We start from the raw sequence: 21,282 nt of genomic DNA on the forward strand, positions 1-21,282 counted from the left end.
AGATAATTTAGGATAGGCTTTCAGAGCTTGCCACATGGCAAAAACTCACTAAAGATATTATTATCCTCTCATGAAATTCTTTCAAAATCATGTAAACTATAGTACAATTATTATCGCTGTTTTACAGATGTGTATACTGAGGATCAGAAAGTTTTTTTTTTGCCAGAGCTTACAGTCCTTAAATGACAGAGATGATATTTGCATTGAGGTCATTCCAAGCTAGGTTTCTCTATATTATGTCATCAAATAGAATTCAAAAGAAACCCATGTTACCAAATGTCACATGGAAGTACATATTTAGTATTGTACATACAGTTCAGGTTCACTCACAAAATATTTTTACTATGAGAAAAGATTCATGATTGGCATAAGATGCTGCTCTGTTCTTCTGCACATTGTAATTATATGAAAATGAAACACCCACTGCCATTTCTGCAAACCTATCGTCTATATATTTCATTTCAGTCTCAGAAATGTTTGAAACAGGGTTTTTAGCCAATTTTGGAATGAACATTTCCCTTTCAGCAAACATAATTATAATAGTAATAGTCACCATACTTGTTACATATCAGGCACTGTACTAAGCTGTTTACCTCTATTATCTCATGTACTCCCCATCACAACCCTGTGACATTAGGCATCATAGTCTTCATTTACAGATGGCATTGATGCTTAAGTGAGACTCAATGACTTATCCAAGTTTGTAGCAGCTAGTACGTGGCAGAGACTGGATGACAATCAAGCTAGTCTTTAATCAAAAGCTCCTATGTGAAATCACTGTGTTTTATCAAGTTGGCCTGTAACAAGGTTCAGAGTCCATGAGCCAAACCTATTGCAAGTCTTTTAGAATCACTTCTTACTGGCCAAAGATTTTAAAGTAAATGTCATAATTCTTACCAGCTGGTATCTCAATATTCTGGGCCTCTCTGTTCTTGAAAAAATACCACAATGTGGTGTGTGTTCTTTTTAAATCCCACCTGCATTGTTAGCACCTTTAATTTTTTTCAAGCTCTTTACATACCTTATATGTCAAGTCAGCAACTTTTCTTGGCCAGGTTGCTAGTAGAATCCCCCTGCCATGCCCCCAAAGACATTATTTTTCTTTCTAAGCAACACCATTCCCAAGTTTGATCTTTCTAGATTACATGTTTAGAAACAGATCAGCTTGTTATATATAAGGGGTTGGAGGTTGATTTCTCTTAAAGAGAGTTCCAAAAGCTGAAGAACTTACTCTGGCTTAAAGAACCAAGTGTGGTCAACCAAATGCCTCTTAAAGCAAATTAGGTACCATCTGCTTCCCAAGACTTTGGGAGTGGAGACCTGCTGCTTAGAAACCTTGTTTGAATTAGTATTACAACAAGCCAGTGGCCTGTGGTTTGATTAATTACTCATGACTTGTTACATAAAAGTACTCTTTCCTAAGTGTATTCTTTGGATAATTAGATGTCATGTATTTGTTATTTTAGAGTCAACTTCATTTTCTTTCTGTAAGTAGCAAATTTAATATTGTTCACTTCAGTTGATCATTTATTGAGCACCTACCATATGCTAAGCACTGTTCAAGGCACTTTGAATTGTTGGGTAGAAAAAGTAGAACCAAACTTCTACTTTCTCTTCCCCACAATCCAAAATGTTATAAACACTGACTCATTTCTTTGCGGGTAAAGAGCATGTCTTGTTGTTCGTACATTGAACACCTAGTATAGGACCTCACCCATAGAAAAATCTTTGTTTAGAGTAAAGTGAATGATCTCTTCTTTCATCTGCTTTCCTGAAGGTGACTCTTAGCAGCCTTGAACCACAGAAAGGGAAATTATATTTCTGTTTAGGATGGCAAAAATTAAAAATGGATTTTTGACTTGCTACATATTCTCTTTTGTCTTGGGCTCCCCTAGTGATTTGCAGCTCTCCAATAGCAATATCACTTGTGGCTACGAAGTCCTTCATGTCAGGGACCATGTCCGATTTCTCTCTTTCCTTACTATGACAGACACAATACTCTGCACATAGGCACTTACTCGATATTTGTTGAATTGAATTAATCATAGGCTGCCTCATTTCCCTCTCAGAAGGTAGAGACCACATCTTGGTCATTTCTATTTCTATCGTATCTATAGTGTATTATGATGTACATTTTGTACTTAACATATGATCAGTAAATGCTTATGGACTTCAAATCTCCTCATTCCCTTGGTTGGATTTTTTTGTACTACCATTTTGCTTTTTCATATCAAGATGCCCAGAACTGTGACTCAAGGAATGAATGCCTTTACTGACTGACTGACTGACTGGCTTATCTAATGAGTAAATAATAATAATCAAGTACATATATAAAGTGCATTCTCATATAGCCACCAAATGTCCCCCTCTCACCTGCCACATTGGGAAACAGGGTCCAGAAAAGAAAGGGCTTGTCTAAGGTCACTTTAAGAGATTGTGCCAAAGCTAGGACTAGAATCTAGATTTCATTACCTCCAGCCCAGATTTTCTCCTTCCTAATATTAGTTCTCCCTCCTTTTCTTTACATCCCCACTGCTGCCATCTAAGATCAGGCCCTATCCCTCCTACCTGGACTGCTGCCATTGCCTCCTAACTGTTCTCTATGCTCCCAGCCTCAACACCTCCAGTCCATCCTCCACATGGTTGCCAAGGTGATCTTCTAAAGTGCAAATCAGATCATGTTCACTCTGCTGTTTAAAGTCTTACAGAGGCTCCCATGGCCTATGCGATGGAGTCCCCTGAACCACATGACAGAGAATGATCCACCCCCTGACTCCCAGGCCTGTCTCTTATTTGTCTCCTCGGAGTCTGTTTTCCAGCTGGGTTCAAACGTCTACAACATAACCTTCAGGTTGTTTCACACCACAGTGGAGCCTGTCCCCATTCCTCGTGTGCTCTCTGCCCGGACCATCAACCTCTTCTCCTTGGTTAACAGCTTCTTAGGTCTTATAAGTAGACAGACAGGGGATTTTTTTTTTTTTTTTTTTTTTTTTTTTTTTTTTTTTTTTTTTTTTTTGAGACGGAGTCTCACTCTGTCACCCAGGCTGGAGTGCAATGGCACCATCTCGGCTCACTGCAACCTCCACCTCCTAGGTTTAAATGATTCTCCTGCCTCAGCCTCCCAAGTAGCTGGAATTACAGGCACCCACTACCATACCCAGCTAATTTTGGTATTTTTAGTAGAGACAGGGGTTTCAACATCTTAGTCAGACAGGCCTCGAACTCCTGACCTCAGGTGATCCACCCACCTCGGCATCCTAAAGTGCTGAGATTAGAGGCGTGAGCCACCGCAGCCAGGACTCTTACTGAATCACAAACTCTATCCTCTTTCCCTCCCCACACATACCTTCTCCCTCATTAGAGGTGATCGCTAAGCACCTCATATATTTTCTTCTATCTTAATAGTGGTAACATGTCTTTCACTTTCACTTAGTTTGTGAATCCTTGGAGTTCTGTGAACGTCTTAAGGGCAGGGGCTGGGCTAGTCATGTTTGTATTCCCAGAACCTGGCACTAGGTCAGGCATATAATAGATGCTCCATTACACTGCTGCTGACTCTCTGGAATAAATATAGCTTCCATAACCCTTCACAGTGAATTAACTCAACTTATGGTTTTCTTTAAATTAAGCCTCACATGGAATGATAGTTGAATTATGTAAGACCTAAAAGAAAGAGAATGTATTTAAAGAAAACCAGCACTTGAAAATGCCTTACTTTTATAGGTGGTGAACAAATATTTCATAGCAACCATGGGATAATGTATCAGCATATTGTTAATGCAAAGTAGACAGGGGGCCACTGAATGTGTCTCTGAAGCTCTTTGCCACTGCTTCCCCACTGCTTCTCTCTTTAGCCCCCAGTTTACTGAAAGAAGTCAGTGTAGTTACCTATTCCATGAAGAGAACTTGTGCCACATTCCAATCTTTCATCATGGAGTAGATTTTCAGCTACATTTCCAGTTCAGTTGTTAAACCCATTCCTGCCTGATTTGCCAATTGCAGAAGTGTTCATTTGTTTATTTATTTATGATGCGAGTCCCTTGGGTTCAAAAATCTCTTCAAAATGCTACTGCTCCATCTGGTTTAAATAGAGCATACTAAGAAGAAATGAGAGAAACAATGGGACCGTGAGGTTGAAGGAAAAAAGGAACAGTCTGGCAAACAGGAAGCAGAAGGAAATTAAGATTCTTTTTTCTTTCTTTATGACTTTGTGCTGGGGGGAGGGAAGCTATTTTCAGCAAGAAGACATGGTTGCTATCTGGAAGTTCACATTTCTATCTGCAATGATCTGATATTCAAAATCTGTGAGGTCTGAGTCCATGAATGACTGTGAATCATGTTCAGGCAGGCTAGTCTCCAGGGCCCGGGACAATGGCCTTTGTTCTTCCCTTTTCTTATCTGTTTCATTATTCTCTTGGGCATTTAATATGCTGAACACAGGCAGCCTTGTAGGATGTTCTTTCTATTCAAGGGTAGGCATTTTGGCTTTGGACATTCTAGATTCTCCAGCAGAAGAGCCATTTACCTTGCTAATGCTTTTTGTTTGTTTGAAGTCCTTGAAGGGCATGGTGGTAAGAAATGTAGTCTTTTGGCATCCCTCAATTCCTAGAGTCCCAGCTCTGTTGTTTACTACCTGTGTCATCCTGGGGACACTGCTTTGCTTAACCTCTGAGCCTCAGTTTCAATAGCTCTTAAGTGGGGCCAATAATAATACTTATATATTAAACTTGTCAAGAAGATTAAACAAGCTATGTAAGAAGGTTTCACAGTAAACACTCAGGAATCAATAGCTATTTTTATAAGATCTGCCTGTACTTCACTTTACATGCCCATTGGGTTTTACAGCACTCCTCTGTGAGAAAGATACAGAAGGCATTTGTGGCCCAATTTGACACAATTGCACGAGGAAGGGGCTCACAAACCCGAGAATCCCTGCTCCCAGTGATTGGTCCCTTTCCGATCTGTCACCTTTGGCTTGTGGTTGCATATCCTCTGTTCACCTTTTCTAAAGAATGACTCAGAGCCTTTCCTTCTGACAGCAAACCCTCTGAAACAGAGACAATAGCAGTCAAATACTTTGGCATTATTCACCCAGAGAGCTAAAAGCTGTCTCTGCCTTCCACATTTAGAGTGTAGGATACTGCTTTAAAAAGCACTAAGCAAGGACAAAATAATGTGATTGGGTCACATCTTTAATTTGTATTACTTTCCCTTTTATCAAAAGGGAAGAGGACAGGGTATGGTGTCCTCCTCAAAGGAGGGCAGGAGAGAAGGGTGGAGCAGCAGGCACAGAGCTGCCTTCGCCGTTTCCACACCCTGCTATTGTGCATGGCTCGATTGCATGTTGCCTGCTGTTCGTTTGGCCCTTCCTGAAGGGACTGGAGGCCAAAACAAGGACTCTGCTTCCCCAAAGTTGGGGAAGGTAATTAGAAGCTGCATACTACACTCAAACTGTCCAGTGACTATTCAACAGTACTAAAATAATGCTCAAATTCACCAGACAGCTTTTCCTATGTGCACTCATGCCCCCAGACCCAGCATGGTCAGCCAATCTACAGTGAATTTATTTCAGGCATATGACAAGGGCTGACACTTCTCCTCAATTTGGTACTGTAAAAACTAACAATAACATGTTAGTTATAATAATACCAGTAGCTGTTATAATCAAAACTCAAAATAAATGAAGGTTTAAACAATTAGAAGCTTATTTACTTTCTCAGAAAGCTTTAAGCTGGTCTTCTTGGCTAATGGGCAACTCTCCCCTGGTCAGTGATTCAGGAACTTTAGCTTTTCCACACTGTGGCTCCTTCATCTTCAACATGTAGCTCTGAAGCCAAATGATTCATTGCATCAAGCTAGTAGAAGGGAAACAACATGAAGGCTTGTGAGGGGAATAATTTTATGGGCCAGGCTTGTTGCCTTACATTGGCCAGAACTCACATTCCCTTGGCCCGAACTCAGACACATGGCCACACCTAATTTTTAGGGTAGAGTCTAGTTTTGTGCTCTGGGAGGAGAGGAAATGAGTTTAGCTTACCAGATAATCTCTGCCTCAAAACAATAATGACAAAAATTAACATTTATAAAGCATTTATTTTGTGCCAGGCACTGTGCTAAGCCCTTTACCTACATCATTTTAAAATTCATATACCATATTATTCACTTGTTTAAAGTATACAATTCGATGGGTTTTAGTATATTCACAGAGTTGTACAACCATCACCATAATCAATTTTAGAGTATTTTCATCATCTCCAAAAGAAACCCCATAACTATTAGCAACTCCTCATTTCCTCCCACCCCCTACCTCCAGCCCTAGGCACCATCAATCTATTTTCCATCCATATGGATTTGCCTATTCTAGGCATTTCATATAAACAGAAGACCTACATTCTTTTATATAACCTTTACCATGATCCTAAAAGTTAGGCATGTTATTACTTCCATTTTACAGATAAATTTACAGAGAATCAAGCTGTTTAAATGATTTTCCAATAACTTTAAGCCCTGCTCATCACTGAACTCCATTATGCTATACTGCATCCCGATTATAAAGAATAATCATGCCATGATTTGTGGCAGGGAAGGGGTGTTTGTTTGCTTATTTTTTAATCACTATTATGGCAACAAACTGATGTCTTTATAACAGACTCCTTTACTGAAATGACAGGTACTTAGGTGTCAGAAAGCTTCAGGTTTGAAGCTCAGATCTACCACTTACCGGATACATACAAAATATACACTGCTTAGTTCCTCTTGAGTCCCAGCATCTTTAATCTATAAAATGGGAATAACAAATTCCTGTTTGCTGGGAGGAGTCAAAAGGAGATTAATATATATGAAAGCTCTTCTTACAACTTTACATAGTCCATGTCCTGCCAGTGTAGTTGTCCTTGCTTAGAAGTGAAGTTATAGCTATAATTGGGCAGCCACAGAAATTATGTTCACATGTCTGGGTCTTCTGGATACCATCCAGGAAAAAATTATTGTAACTTGCACTTTTCGGTATCCACATTACAACCCAGGAGTGGCCAAGACCCTGGGAGAATCTGCTACAATGAGAACGAGAAGAAAGGGAACATATTCTCCAGGACAGAAAAGCATATGCAGAGTATCTTCTATCGGCTTCTGATCTCCACTGGGCAGAGCAGCTTATTACAGGCACCTAGAAAGAACCAGCTGAGCCAGTGTAAGTTTGAAGTTCCTTGGGAAAGAAGATAAGCTGGCTGAGTTTCTGTAGGCGAAGAGCCAGTAATGAGGTTTCCAGCATTCCATCACATGTCCTTTTCATCACTTTCAGCTCAGCCAGAGACAGCAGAGCCTCATACGCAGGGGCCAAGTGTGTACTTGAGAGACTTGAAGAGGTAGAATGAAAAGTATTGTGAATGAATGAATTGTACTTTTGTTCCATTGACCTGTTCCCCACCCTACCCTGTCCTTAGCAATAAATATATTAAAAGCTAGATAGGAGAGTACAGAGAAGACAGTGGAGCCAGAGGGGAAGTTATATTACATGTGACTAGTTAAGGTACATAGCCAGAAAAGACCATAAGAGAAAACGGTCCTGAACTCTAGGTGAAATCAAGTGCATATTTCAGCCTTAAAAAATTATCCTAAAAACCTCTGATTCTGCCATTTCCTAAGTGCATGGACAAGTGACAACCTCTCTGAACCTACATTTCCAGATAAGATTGTTATTGGAACCATGATTTATAGCCATGCAAGCTGCAACGTGCACATGTCCAGTAGACTCCAATTATATACACAAGGGGCCAGCAAATTTGTTTTGTCAGGGGCCAGATACCAAGCATTTTATATTTTATAGGTCATACAATCTTTACTGAAATAGTCAACTCTGCCATTGTAGTGCAAAAGCAGTCATAGACAATACATAAATACGTAAATGGATGTGGCTGTGATTCAATAAAACTATTTATGGTCATGAAATTCATGAAACTTGAATTTCATGTGATTTTCATATAAAAGTTTCTTTTCTGATTTTTCTTTCAACAAACTGAAAATGTGAAAAACATTCTTATATAGTCTGTAGACTATATGAAAATGGACAGTGGGACAGGTTTGCCCACAGGCCATGGTTTGCAGACACCCCCCCACCCCCACCCACAGCATGGACCAAAATGTTTGATACCCTCTACAGAGGTGCAGTATGGCGTCCAGATTATTGTAAAGAGCAAATAAGTACTTGTAAAGGCATTAATGTAGTGCCTGCCCCTTATAAGTATTCAGCAAATGGTTATTATTACAATTAGCTCTTTCAAAAATAATGAATATTAACTCTGTATTTGCCACTGACCTTTGCGCGGGAAAGCCATTATGTTTTGGTTGTTTAACATTTCTACTATATTAAACTTGTACTGTAATTAAAATATATATTAAAAATAAAAACTAAAAAACTGGTTTGGACAGATAGTGGCACTAGTAGGCCACAGAGTTTTTTGGGTTTTTTCTAATGTTCTGGTGTTGCTTCTTCAATTCCTAGATATTTCTTTAGTACTTGGTCTGTGCTTCTGGGTGCTCCATAAATGAATGACATTAGGTCTTTTCTCTCTAGGAGATCTTGGTATTCTTCAAAGTGATTATACGTACCCCAGTGGTAGCCAAGACCTTCTCTTTTTATTAATTCTTCATCACAGCCTTTAAATTTCTGTTTTGTTATATGTTTTATAGTGTGCCACATTGTGCCACAGTAATATGGTTACACAATAATTTATAAATATGTAAATATTAAGATAATGGGTGAGTACGCAAAATGATTTTAAATGATGGTGTCAGCAAGCAAAGTTTTGAAACCACTGGTTTAGGAAGTAAACAGATAAATATATCCCAATGGGAAACCAGAGTTGGCATGAGTGATGAAGGCTCTTATTCACAATGACACAAGTGTTTTCAGGACATGAACTGACATTTAGTCTGGTGTCTTATTTTGACATTTAATGTAAGTACATTGTGTGAGAAACAAGATAGTTTACATTTTTTTTATTTCATAAGAACACAACAGCTGTATGAACTAGATAATATTATCCTCATTTTATAGATGAGGAACCAAGGTTTAATTCAGAGAAGTTAAGCAACTTGTAAAGGTCAGCTTGAATGAATCAGGACAGTCTAACTATAATGCATGACATTTTCCACTTTAGCCTTCATTGCATTGAAGAAGTTCATTTAAAAAAATGATTAGTCTCTGGTATTTCTACTCTCAAGTTAGTCTTTTTTCCATCACATGTACTTATGTTATTAAGTGCTAAATGGATAAAATTTCACTCCTCCAGAGTTCCGTGGTTAACCCCCTACCATCTCTTTGCATATGCTTCTTACTCTGATTGGAACACTTGTTGTTTGGATATCTCGATATCTCCTACTCATCCATTAAGACCCAGCTTAAGGCTCATCCCCTCCTTCCAGAAGCCTTCATGACCTCAGTCCCCAGACTGAGTTATTAGATGCCATTCCTCTCAGCCTTTATAGCACCTTAATGAAAGTCCTTATAAAAATATGCTATGCAGAGCTTTGGGGTTGTCCCTGGTCATGTCTTGGTACCTGAACCTCACAACCCGGCAACGGCGACGTCTCTTTTGACTAAAAGACAGTGTCCAGTGCTCCAGCCTAGAGGTCTAAGGGGACCGCCACCCACGCTGCCACCATGCCAAACTTCTCTGGCAATTGGAAAATCATTCGATCGGAAAACTTTGAGGATTTGCTCAAAATGCTGGGGGTGAATGTGATGCTGAGGAAGATTGCTGTGGCTGCAGCGTCCAAGCCAGTAGTGGAGATCAAACAGGAGGGAGACACTTTCTACATCAAAACCTCCACCACCGTGTGCACCACAGAGATTAACTTCAAGGTTGGGGAGGAGTTAGAGGAGCAGACTGTGGATGGGAGGCCCTGTAAGAGCCTGGTGAAATGGGAGAGTGAGAATAAAATGTTCTGTGAGCAAAAGCTCCTGAAGGGAGAAGGCCCCAAGACCTTGTGGACCAGAGAACTGACCAATGATAGGGAGCTGATCCTGATCATGAGGACTGATGATGTTGTGTGCACCAGGGTCTACGTCCGAGAGTGAGTGGCCATGGGTAGAACGGCATCTGGACCCGCCGCTGGCCAGGCTCACTGCCCTGCTTCACTGCCCCCTCCCTCCCACTCCCTTCTTGGATAGTGCTCCCCTTACCCCAGTCACTTCCAGGGGTCACTGGGATGCCTCTTGCAGGGTCTTGCTTTCTTTGACCTCTTCTCTCCTCCCACACACCAACAAAGAGGAATGGCTTGCAAGAGCCCAGATCACCCATTCCGGGTTCACTCCCTGCCTCCCCAAGTCAGCAGTCCTAGCCCCAAACCAGGCCAAAGCAGGGTCTCTCTAAAGGGGACCTGAGGGCCTGAGCAGGAAAGACTGGCCCTCTGGCTTCTACCCTTTGTCCCTGTAGCCTATACAGTTTAGAATATTTATTTGTTAATTTTATTAAAATGTTTTTAAAAATATATGCTATGCAGCTGTGTAGTTAGCTATTATCTATTAAATTGATTACTCCCTGGACTGAGAGCCTAAGGAGAGGGAGAATATGACCTTGATTACATTGTTCTTCTGGCATTCATATAATGTAGGCATACATTCAATAATGTAGTGCCTGGGACATCGTAAGCCCTCCATATGTACTCACAGACTGAAGGAATCTCTTCTTTACTGATTTGAAGTCTGAGATAACTTTGGCAAAGGAATAGATTGAAATGGTCTTAACTAAGTTTTCTCAGGATAGGACTAATTGGTGGTCCCCAAATTAGATTATAGGGGATCAGATAATGGATAAGCAAAGAAGGCAAACTCTTATATGTATGAACGCTTTTGCCTTCTGAGTTTTCTCAGAAATTGAAGAAGGTACACACACTCATACCAATCAAATTTATATTAATGATGTATATGACATCAATATATATTAATTTCTATATATACTTATGTTTATATGTATGCACGCATACTCTTGAACATGAATTCATAAAAATAGACTGCCACAATTTCTATAAACTTCATGGATCATGGAATGTTCAACAAGAAAGTGAAGTTTATTAACACTCTCCAGACTGGCCCATCTTGCAAAGTCATCCAGTTGCTATAAATCTCCTTTAGTCCTAAAGTCGTTTCCCTTCTGGATGCATAAATCTACTTCTTTCTTTGAGGGGAACTAGCATTTACTGATAGCTTTTGTGGTGTTCTAAATACTTAACAGAAGTGATCTTATTTAATCCTCAGACATTTGTATCAGCCCACAAATCCTGAACCCAAAAGAAAATGGATCAAGTCAAAAGCAACTCAAGAATTTTACTGAAAACTAGGAAATCTATCATAAAAAGGAAGGGGACAAGACTAAGGAAATTTCTGAATTAATGAATATTGTTAAATTCAAACAAATTTGTTGCATGGGATTATATCAGATTAATTTCATGGTAATTAATTGAGATTGTGACCATTAACACGGACACTTTGTTTATGAGCAGGAACCTCTACAATTGATTGAGAGCAAAGTTTCTTCTCTCTACCAAGTGTGTCACTGTTTATGAAGAGCTTCCTTTTTTTTTTTTTTTTTTTTTTGCGACAGGGCCTTGCTCTGTCATCCAGGCAACACAAGTGCAGTGATGTGATCATACCTTGCTGCAGTGTCAGTGTGGCTCTCCTAGGGTCAAGTGATCCTCCTCCCTCAACCTGCTGAGTAGCTGGGACTTCAGATGTATGCCATCATGACCAGCTGATATTTCCTGTTTGTTTGTTTTAGTATAGATGGGGCCTCACAGTGTTGACCAGGCTGAGGCCTTGTTTCATAAAGGGGACAGCATTGGAACATTTGTTTGCAGACTTTTATGTTTAATAAACCAGAAACATTTCAGAACAAACTTCTATAGGCCACAGAATTGCCAGCTTTTTATGTTGTCAATAAAATGCAAGACATTAAAAAACAAAACAAAAATGTATGAAAAAAAATCCAACTACTATTTATTCTCACCATTGTTTCAGAAATAAAAAGAACAATACCAAAACAATAGGAAGAAAAAATAAATAGCAGGAAGGCAATAATTCTATAATAAAAGAAGGCCATTTTAGCTCAATGAAAAATCACTGCATCCTACTTACTTTTCTCTTTCTGCTCTGGACCAACAAGGGCCAGGGACCAGTGTCTAAGAACCACCGCCACTGTGCATAGACTTTGAAGCCATACAGATCTGGGGTTAAAGCTCAGCCCTACCAGTTTCTAGCTGTGAAACCTGAGGCAGGTTACTCAACTTTTCTCAGCTGCGATTTCCTCATGTACTAAATGAGGATAATATCTGACTGACTATATTCATTTATATTCATTTTCTAAGGCTGCTGTAACAAAGTACTATAAACTTGGTGGCTTAGAACAAGAGAAATGTATTGTTTCAACATTCTGGAGACCAGAAGTCTGAAATCAAGGCGTTATTTTGGCCATTCTTCCTGCAAAGGCACTAGGGAAATATCTGGTCTAGGACTCTTCTCTGCCTTCTGGTAGTTTCTTGGTTTGTGGCAGCATAACTCCCATCTCCACAAGACATTCTCCCTGTGTACACCTCTGTGCTCAAATTTCCTTTTATGAGGACATCAGCCATATTGAACTAGATTGAAGTAGTGTCCCACCATATTCCAGTGTGACCTCATCTTAAGTAATATCATCTGCAACAATTGTATTTCCAAGTAAGGTCACATTCTGAGGTACTGGGGGCAAGGACTTCAACATATGAATTTTGGGGTGACCATAACATTGACTAACCTCTGGAATTGAGGATAGGCTGAATATATTAGAAAGTACCAATAAAGCATCAGAAAGAAAAATAAGGGAGGGTTGTTTGTTTGTTTAAAAAATTTATAATTGAGAAATTTATAATGTAGGGACAGTAAGAAATTTGTGTAAGGATATAGGACTAAGAAGTAGTGAAGATAAGACTTCAAATACATTCATTTAATAAACACATATTACATATAACATTCATTTAACATGTACATATTATGTGGCAAGCCCTGTTCTAGTGCTGGAGATTCAACCAAGGACAAAAAAGACAAGGAACCTGGCCTCATGGAGCTTACATTCTAGTTGGGGAGAGGAGCAAAAATAAAGAAATAAACAAATAAATATAACATATTTCATATATACATTTAATATATAATATTTAGTATATAATGTTTAAGCAGGGATAAGTACTATAAATTTTTTAGAAGTCTAATAAGAGGGAGAGATAAATGGAGGAATAGAGGATGCTGTTCTATACAGGGTGTCAGAGAAATCTTCTCCTCCAAGGAGACACTTGAGCAGATGGAATACTGGTTGCAGTGAAAGGAGCAAATTCCAAGTGAAAAGGCAGCTGCTGAAGGGAGCTGAGCAAGGAGTGTTGGTGTCTGAATCTTGTTTTAAAAACATGGCTGGCTGCTTTGTGGAGGAAGCGTGGCAGCAAGGCAAGAATGGAACCAAAGAAACCAGTGAAGAGGTGGTTGCAGAAATCCATGTGAGAAATGATAGTGGTATAGATTAGGGAGTTGAGGGTGGAGATGAAAAAAAGACTGAGGGTACATTTTGAAGACAGAATTGACAGGATTTGATGATGAATAAGGCATGGGGTGTAAGTTAAAAAGGAGAGCCAAGAATGACTCCCAGATTTTTGGCCAGAACAACTAGGTCAATGATTGTGCCATTTATTTAAATGGTGCATACTGGGAGTAGAGCAGATTCAGGAGAGGAAACCAAGAGTTTAGTTTTGAGCATTTTAAATATGAGAAGCCTATTATTAAACAATCAAGTAGTGATGCTTAGATGTGGTATGCAGCTGGATATAAGAGTCAGGAGCATAGAGCACAGATTGAGACTGGAGATCTACATGTGGTAGCCTTTGATCTACAGATGGCATTTGAGTCTTGATACTGGACTGCTAGCCTTGGGAGTGAGTATAAAAAAGGAGTCTAATGACGAACTTGGGGACACTCAAATTTAAAATATCAGAAAGCAGAGAAGGGCCTAGCAAAGGAGACTTAGAAGGATAGATTGGTGAAGTAGGAGAAAAACCAAGGGGGTCTTGGAAACCAAACAGAGACAATGATTGATTCAGGGAAGTTGTAACTGATTCTGCGAAATGCTGGGAGAGGTTGAATAAACTGAAGACTGTGCACTGGATATTGATTTTGTGAGTGACAATGTTTTCATTTACCTTGATAAGAACAATTTTAGTGGGAAGCCTGATTGAAGTCAGTAAAGGAGAGAATGGGATGTGAGGAAGTGAAAACAGACACTAATGTTTTATGTTATCTGTTGCCGCAAATGCTTAGAAGCAGTGGATGTGATAGTTAAGAGAACAGGTGCTATAGTCTTAGACCTCAGCTATTATTCCTACTGTGCCATCTGTTAGTAAGTCACCTAACCTTTCTAGCCAGAGTCCTCACCTATACAGTAGAGATAATAGTACAGACCATTTCAAAAAGTTGTTGTCAAGGTTAAATGAGAAATGTGCGTAAAGTTTTGTATATTGTCAGCCCATAATAAGTGTTCAATAAATATTAGCACCATTCCTAATTTAAGCAAAATATTGGTATAGCTTCAAGACTCTACATAGTTCATTATGTCTGAGAGTAATTGTTGGTTGAGGTGTTAATTATGAAAGAATATGTATAAAATTATGATTATCTGTGACAGGGGAGCAGAGAAATGCTGCAATATAAGAGTTATAATGACTCATATATATTAATTTTTCATGGGCTGATGATGGAATAGCCAGGTAGCAGGAGGAACTGGATAGGGAAGAAATGGCTCCTGAGGGTATTTTGGGGGCTAAATGTAGGTGGAAGGCACAGAGAAGACTTGGAGACTAGACCAAGCCATTTCAGATAATATGTGGATAACCCACTTTAGATGTATAGGAAGTAACCATTGATCTTGTAGCAGTAGTTATCACTTGTTCTTTGTTTACATCTGGCTTTTCTTACCAGTTTAGAAGAACGTGTCTTCCTCCACCCCTTAGCTCCAATTATATTTCTTACCTCTGCTCCTATAGTACCTACTATTAAGTATGGTCAGGAAAGAGGGCATCTCATCCATGCATATTCCAGACCCTCTAGTAAGATGCTCAGAGGAAAAACTAAACAAGGAGAGAACAGACTGTATGTGAGCAAATTAAGTTGGCCACAGAGTTATTTTCTGGAAACATGGAGCTAAGAAAATCTCTCATGTCTAAACCTGCATATCCTGCAACATGACAGCATCGCCTTGTCTCACAGAGGGTTACTTCTGATGTCTCTCAAGGAATGCTGACTGCATACTTGAAGATAGCAGTTTCTGATAGGGAGGAGCTCATCTGATAGAGACCTCACCAGTGGCCGAATACTAGGCTATATTGACTTAAGTAGGAGTTAGCAGTGGAACGTTCAAGACAGAGATACCTGTCTTCCTGCTTGGCACACTGTGACTTAGTGGCTGTAAGTGTATGGTTACATGCAAAAGTTCATTGTTTTTATGGGTTTTGTGGTGGGAGCTTGTTTGAAAAGGGTAAGGGAAGCCAAGATGGTCTCACAGTGGATAGCAGACATGTTTTAAATTTGTTTTCTTGGGCTGACGAGTTTATTTGAGTAATGGTGGAAGTAAAGCAGAGAGAAGCTAGTGGGCTGGGCTGGCAGCCCAACACAGAGCCCTGGGCCCTTCATTCTCTGATAGAAAGCCCATCTCTGGTAGAGAGATGTTAGGTCTCTAGGACTTTTCCCCCTTCACTGGCTGGCAGGTTAGAAGACTCCTTAGCACAGTAAAATTCACATCTTAAAAGGTAGTTTAGGGAGAAGGTGTGGCAGAAATTCATTTTGTCAAAGGAAATATGGTAGGAATGAGAACCATTTGAGGGTACATACTATAAACTAGGCACTGTATTATTTTCTTGATATTCTCCATTTAGTCTTGTGATGTAGGTTTTAATATACCCATTTTACAGATAAAACAATCCATGTTATAGTAAATTAGTGGCAAAGACAGTTAAACACAATTCTGTTGAATTCCAAAACTTACTATCTTTTTATCCTTTCTACTAAAGGCCATAGTAAATCAATCTGCTCTGATTGTTCATCTGCCTCTAGCAGTTTAGTGTAAAACACTGCTTGGGGCCAGATAATATATGAGTCTGGGCTGTGAAACTAAGTTGCCTGGAGTCCATTAGAGCTCTGCCACTTAACAGATGTATGATCTTGCGTGGATTAGTTAACCTGCCTGAATCTCAGCTTCTGTCTGAGATATGTTGCTCATGATAGTACTTCCCTCACGGGGACATTTTGAAGATTAAGTGAGTCAATACATGCTAAGCATTTAGAATACTGCATGGCACCTAAAATGTGTTCAATAGTTATTAGCTATTATTATCCAAAACATGTTTTCCAGTGCTGTTATTCAATGAACCTAAAAAGGTTATACTGACCTTTTCAGGGAGGAAACAAAAAGCTCAGGCACTGCTCCCCATGAAGCCAGCCTGTTAATGATTTTTGGTCAACAGTACTGTTTATGATTTCCAGTCTTCTCATTTGCTGGGCTTTCGTGCCCCAGAGGCAGCATAGTAGAATAGAAAGGCACTGTACTTTGCCATCAGAAGATCTGGGTTTGGGTTCAAGCTCAAATCACACTTTGTGTGACCTAGGCACTTTATCTTTCTTGCCAGGGGTTCCTTATCTGCACAGTAAGGAGGTTGGACTCCCTAATCTCTAAGACTCCCTGCATTCCCTAAATTCAGTGAATACCAAACAAAGTCACTTAGCCTCTCTGATCTCCGGTGCTCATCTGTACTGTAGCACTCCTGATACCTTCTTTAGTCACTGAGAGATGCAGTGAGAGTGAAAGTGTTTGGTAGACTGTGACAGGCTATGCAAATATAGGAGTTGATCCTTAGTATTATGACCATTAACCCTGAGTAATACGCCTTGCTGTATGTGCATTGGTGCAGGGGCTTTTTCCACATTTTGTTGTCTTTGCCTACCCCTCATTGAGTTGGGTGGATCCACCTTAACAAGGTGTAGGGGAACACAAGCAGCGGATGGGGGTGCAGTACTGATGGTGGGAAAGCATCTTATTGGTTAATAGTGGTACATCCCAAACACCAATTACTGTCACTGCTTCTAAGGCTGATATATTTATCAGGATGAGTTACAAGGAAATATATGTACCCAGTGAGCGAGAATGCTGCATGGTCACCCCCTGTGATGTAAAATATGAGAATCTAGGAGGGGCTGTTTTATAATTCATCAGGTTCCGCTAGTGAGTTCTGTCGGAGTCTTAGTTATAAAGACAAGTGTGAACCGGACAGCAGACAGGAGAATCTGGCACCAAGGAGACGGAGAAGCTGCCTTTGGTGCCTCCTGCCTCCTCCCTGCTTTGTTCCAATAATTTTGTGCTCGGTAAGTTCCCTGGCTTTGCAGCTAATCGTTGTTGTTGAATAAGCTTGGCAAACCTACCCGTAGTTTGGAATATGCACTTGCTGTCAGAAGTGTGTGTCAGTGCTTGGGCTCCTGACAAATTCCACAATTTCCTTTTAATGAGCAAAATAGCTTAAAAGATGAAAGAAAACCCGATGAATCAATTATTCACCTTGATCCTTGGAAGACTGCTTTCTTTGGTTGCTAAAGTTTCTCAGGTTTCATTCTATCAGTTTCATTTGTTGGGTGAGCTTTGAAAAGAACAAGTCTCTTTGTCATGAAATTGTTTTTCTTAGCTGCCAAAAGGAGGTATGTACAGGGTGGTTTGTCCATCCCCACCCCCCTAATTCACTCTCCTCAGCAATCGGCAAATCTTAAAACAGACCGTTTGCCTGGTAACCAGCTCCAACCGAGCTGAACCTGTGCAAGGCAAGATTCAAATTGCAATCTTTTGTGTGAACAGAACTGAGGGGCTGTGAATAATTGGCATTGTGGTGATTATTGTGAAACTCAGTATGGTGGTAGTCCTGCGTTTTGCCGGGGTGGGATCAGAATCCAATGAGATTTGCATTTGGCATGCCTGTTGATGATGTGGGAGAGGGAGTGAAAGAAAAGACTCGATCGTTATGGAAAGAGCTGTACGATGTACCGGCAGGACGGACAAATGCAGAAGGCATGACTGTTGTATTTGCATGACTTGTGGCTGGCTGTTTTCTCTAGTTTCATTGTCACCATTAACATTTACCTGAAGCTGCATTTCTGTCTCATCTGGGTGTGCTGAGGGTCCTTGCTCCAGGTCCTAGCTTCAGGCAGGATGTGTGCTAACTACTGGTCAGCTAACTATAGGAAGTCATTTCCTCTTCAGAAGGAAAGAGAAGTGAACGCTGTACCTTCTTAGACTCTCTGCTGTGTTGTTTTGCCTCTGTCCAAATCTCATGGAAACCAACAGCTTGACGTACTTTTTTTGCGATAGCAGATTTAACTGTGGTGTCATATGGCGTATTATATATGGAGAGGAGTAACAAGGACATTTTTTTCAAATGTTTCAAGTCTGTCTGGCTTGTTGACATTCGCTTTATTTCACTGGCAAGTAGCTACTGTCTTCTAAACCCATAACTGTTTGTCCAAAGTGTTTACCTGCACACTATTGTAATTTCTCTTTACATGTAGAATCTGTAGATTTAACAAATGTCCTCTTTAACCTCAAAGAAAGCAACTCATTTTAGCATCTCTTTGGAAAAAAAAAGTATGCATTTTTTTCACCAAAGACTTAGCTTACTCTTTGCTTTATTTTTTGCATAAATATTTTGGTTATCGGCACCAGCACACTTCCAATGAAGTTATTTCTCCTTTCTTAGTATACTTTCTGAATATACCAAAAACTTGGCAGATTTGGAATATGGAATATATATTTTTTCAGGAACACTTTTTTTGTACATGCTTCTTTTGTCCATAAATAGCTTTTCCATATTTTCCATTTCTCTGAATAAGTTCTGCTTAAAGAGCAGAGGAGTGATGTATTGTGGTTGGCACTTAGGGGTGTGTAACCTGAGACTTGGTTTCTAATCCACAAGCGGCTGCCCCACAAGGGGTCTGTAAAATGTCTTATGTTTGGCTCAAAGCTTATGGATAGAGCAATAATGATTAAGATAGGAAATTCAGCAAATCATCGCAGATACAAATGAACATCTGTGTTTGATGCTCCAGCCAGCCCATGACATTTTGTAAAGCTTAGGTCACACAGCTGAAGGGTCCTAAAAGTGTTAATATATCTTAATGCCAAGAACAATGTAGTTGTATTTGTTGTAAAGTACCTTTGAGCTGTACTGTACATTAAATTTTTAAAAATTACATGCCAGACTCCATGGTTTATTTTACAGCAGTATCTGGGTTTTGATTCAGTGTGGTTTTATGGAAGAATAAACCTATGTACCAGTCTCAAAAACTGAACTTCTTCTCATTTGGCAGTGGTTTTTCCATTTTCTCCACCAACCCATGATAAACTCTATGTATAGCAACAAAAGAAAATTTAATATGAGTTATCCTCAATTAAATTTACAGCAAGACAAATATAAACTGTGACAAGAACCCTCTTACAGGGCACATACACACAAAACCATGTCTCTCAAAACAGGATTAAAAGCTAAACAGGCAAATGTTAATTTTGCCTACGTGATACATATAATTTCCTTTGCGAGGGTAGAGAAGGTGGCAAAAAGGACATGTTTAAAAGTGCTGTTCAAAGACCTGGCTCAGCAAGGTGTAAATGGAAAGGGCAAGGGTTTTGTGTCCCCAACCAAGTATTATTGTCTGCACTTCACGCTCTTTCTCTGTAAAATGGAGGAGGGGAAAATTAGGAGAATTAACCAAATTGATGACATAGGTAAAGCCAATAGTATACTGTTTAGCACAAAGCAATGTCCAATGAAAGGTAGTCATTGTTGTAAATTGTATTTTGTCAAATATATTAACTCATTTTGATAGATGTTGGTTTTGTAAGAAATTTGCATGGTAAACAGGAAGATTATATAATTTTTCTAATTAACAAGATATACTTCTTATAACTAGATCATTTTGTGTTTTTGTTTTTATTTTGGAAACCTACTAAAGACAGGGTTATTACCTTTCTGTTCACTTTTAACTAATTCCTAGAATAGTATCCAAAGTTTTTACATAATTATTTAAAGAATACATTTTATTTCCAATAGAGAACATGGAAATAAACTGGTGCCAAATAACACGTCATAGCTTTGTACGTTATTTGCCAAATAACAACTAGGCCATAATTCCAGCCCTGACATTGTATTAAAATACCTGACAATACTAGTAAATATAGTTTATGATGTCCCAGGCACTATGCTAACAATTTTACATGCATTTTCTCATTTAATTTTCATCACTACCCTACCAGGTAGATCCTATTTTGCTTACCGTTATCAAATGAGGAACTGATAAAGAAAATTTTGTTTAAATATGCTACTAATGTAAATTGGCATATAGCAGTGCTAGGATTTAAACCCACGCCTGTCTGATTTCCGGATCCACATGGTGACCAACATGTTGGAAGCATGCAATAGAGTTTGCCCAGCTCTTCACACTTCCATTTTGGGATCTTGGCCCCATATCTGCTTTGATTCCTCTCCTCATATGTTTAATCCCTCTCAGAGTTTAGGGAATATTTTAAAAATGAAGTTGGGGATTTCCTTGCTCCCACTTTTGGTCTATGCCAGTTAAGATCACATTTTCCTGAGCCATCTCTCCTATTCTTACCGAAGTATAAAATTTGGTATAAAAAAAATGAAACATAAAAAGGTCGTAAATGTACCAAATTCAAGGCAAGCTCTGAAAGTTACCCTAAATTAGTACCACCCTTTGAACTGAGCAAATTTCCCTGTATCTCTGGCCTTAGAGAAGGCTGTAGGCCAAGAGGATGGGCTCTCTTAGATTTTGCTCTCTCCCCCTTCTGGATCACATTCAGGGTAAATAGGACTCAATAATTTTTTCCCCAAACATTCTTAAGCTCACTTTCAAGAGGTGTATGATGTGCCTCCCCAACCCCCTGCCCCCGAAGTCTGAGGGGAAACCAAAAGTCTTCTATTTGCATGAGGGTAGGAAATAGGGCAAGGGATGGATGCTGTTAATCATTGCTTGCACTGATGAGCTGAGATGTCCACACATCTGCATGAAAGGTCTTTTGTGGTGCAGGAAGAAACTATGAAAAAGAAGAAGGGCTAGCCCAGGACTGGGAGCCTCTGCTTATGTTCTTGTTGTGGGTCCCAAAAATATGAGTCAGCCCTACCTTGAGTTGCAGAAGATTTACTTATATTTCAGAGTAGTAA

The 21,282-nt window shown here is 39.6% G+C and overlaps 1 protein-coding gene and 1 pseudogene across 10 annotated transcripts in view; both read left to right on the plus strand.

Moving 5' to 3' along the window:
* The window catches only part of DLG2 (discs large MAGUK scaffold protein 2), a 2,272,173-nt gene that overhangs the window by 2,020,940 nt on the left and 229,951 nt on the right, over window positions 1–21,282 (plus strand). Inside the window, exon 1 of one of the 10 annotated variants that reach the window (XM_030918845.1) lies at window positions 17,158–17,425. The exons of the other annotated variants lie outside the window; for them this stretch is intronic. The gene's annotated coding sequence lies outside the window, so the exon portion shown is untranslated. Of the gene's footprint in view, window positions 1–17,157; window positions 17,426–21,282 lie in introns of those variants that run through there. 10 annotated transcript variants of the gene reach the window in all.
* Window positions 9,662–10,078, plus strand: LOC104662561 (annotated as a pseudogene).

The sequence above is a fragment of the Rhinopithecus roxellana genome, chromosome 15, assembly GCF_007565055.1.
Source record: "Rhinopithecus roxellana isolate Shanxi Qingling chromosome 15, ASM756505v1, whole genome shotgun sequence".
NCBI lineage: Eukaryota > Metazoa > Chordata > Mammalia > Primates > Cercopithecidae > Rhinopithecus > Rhinopithecus roxellana.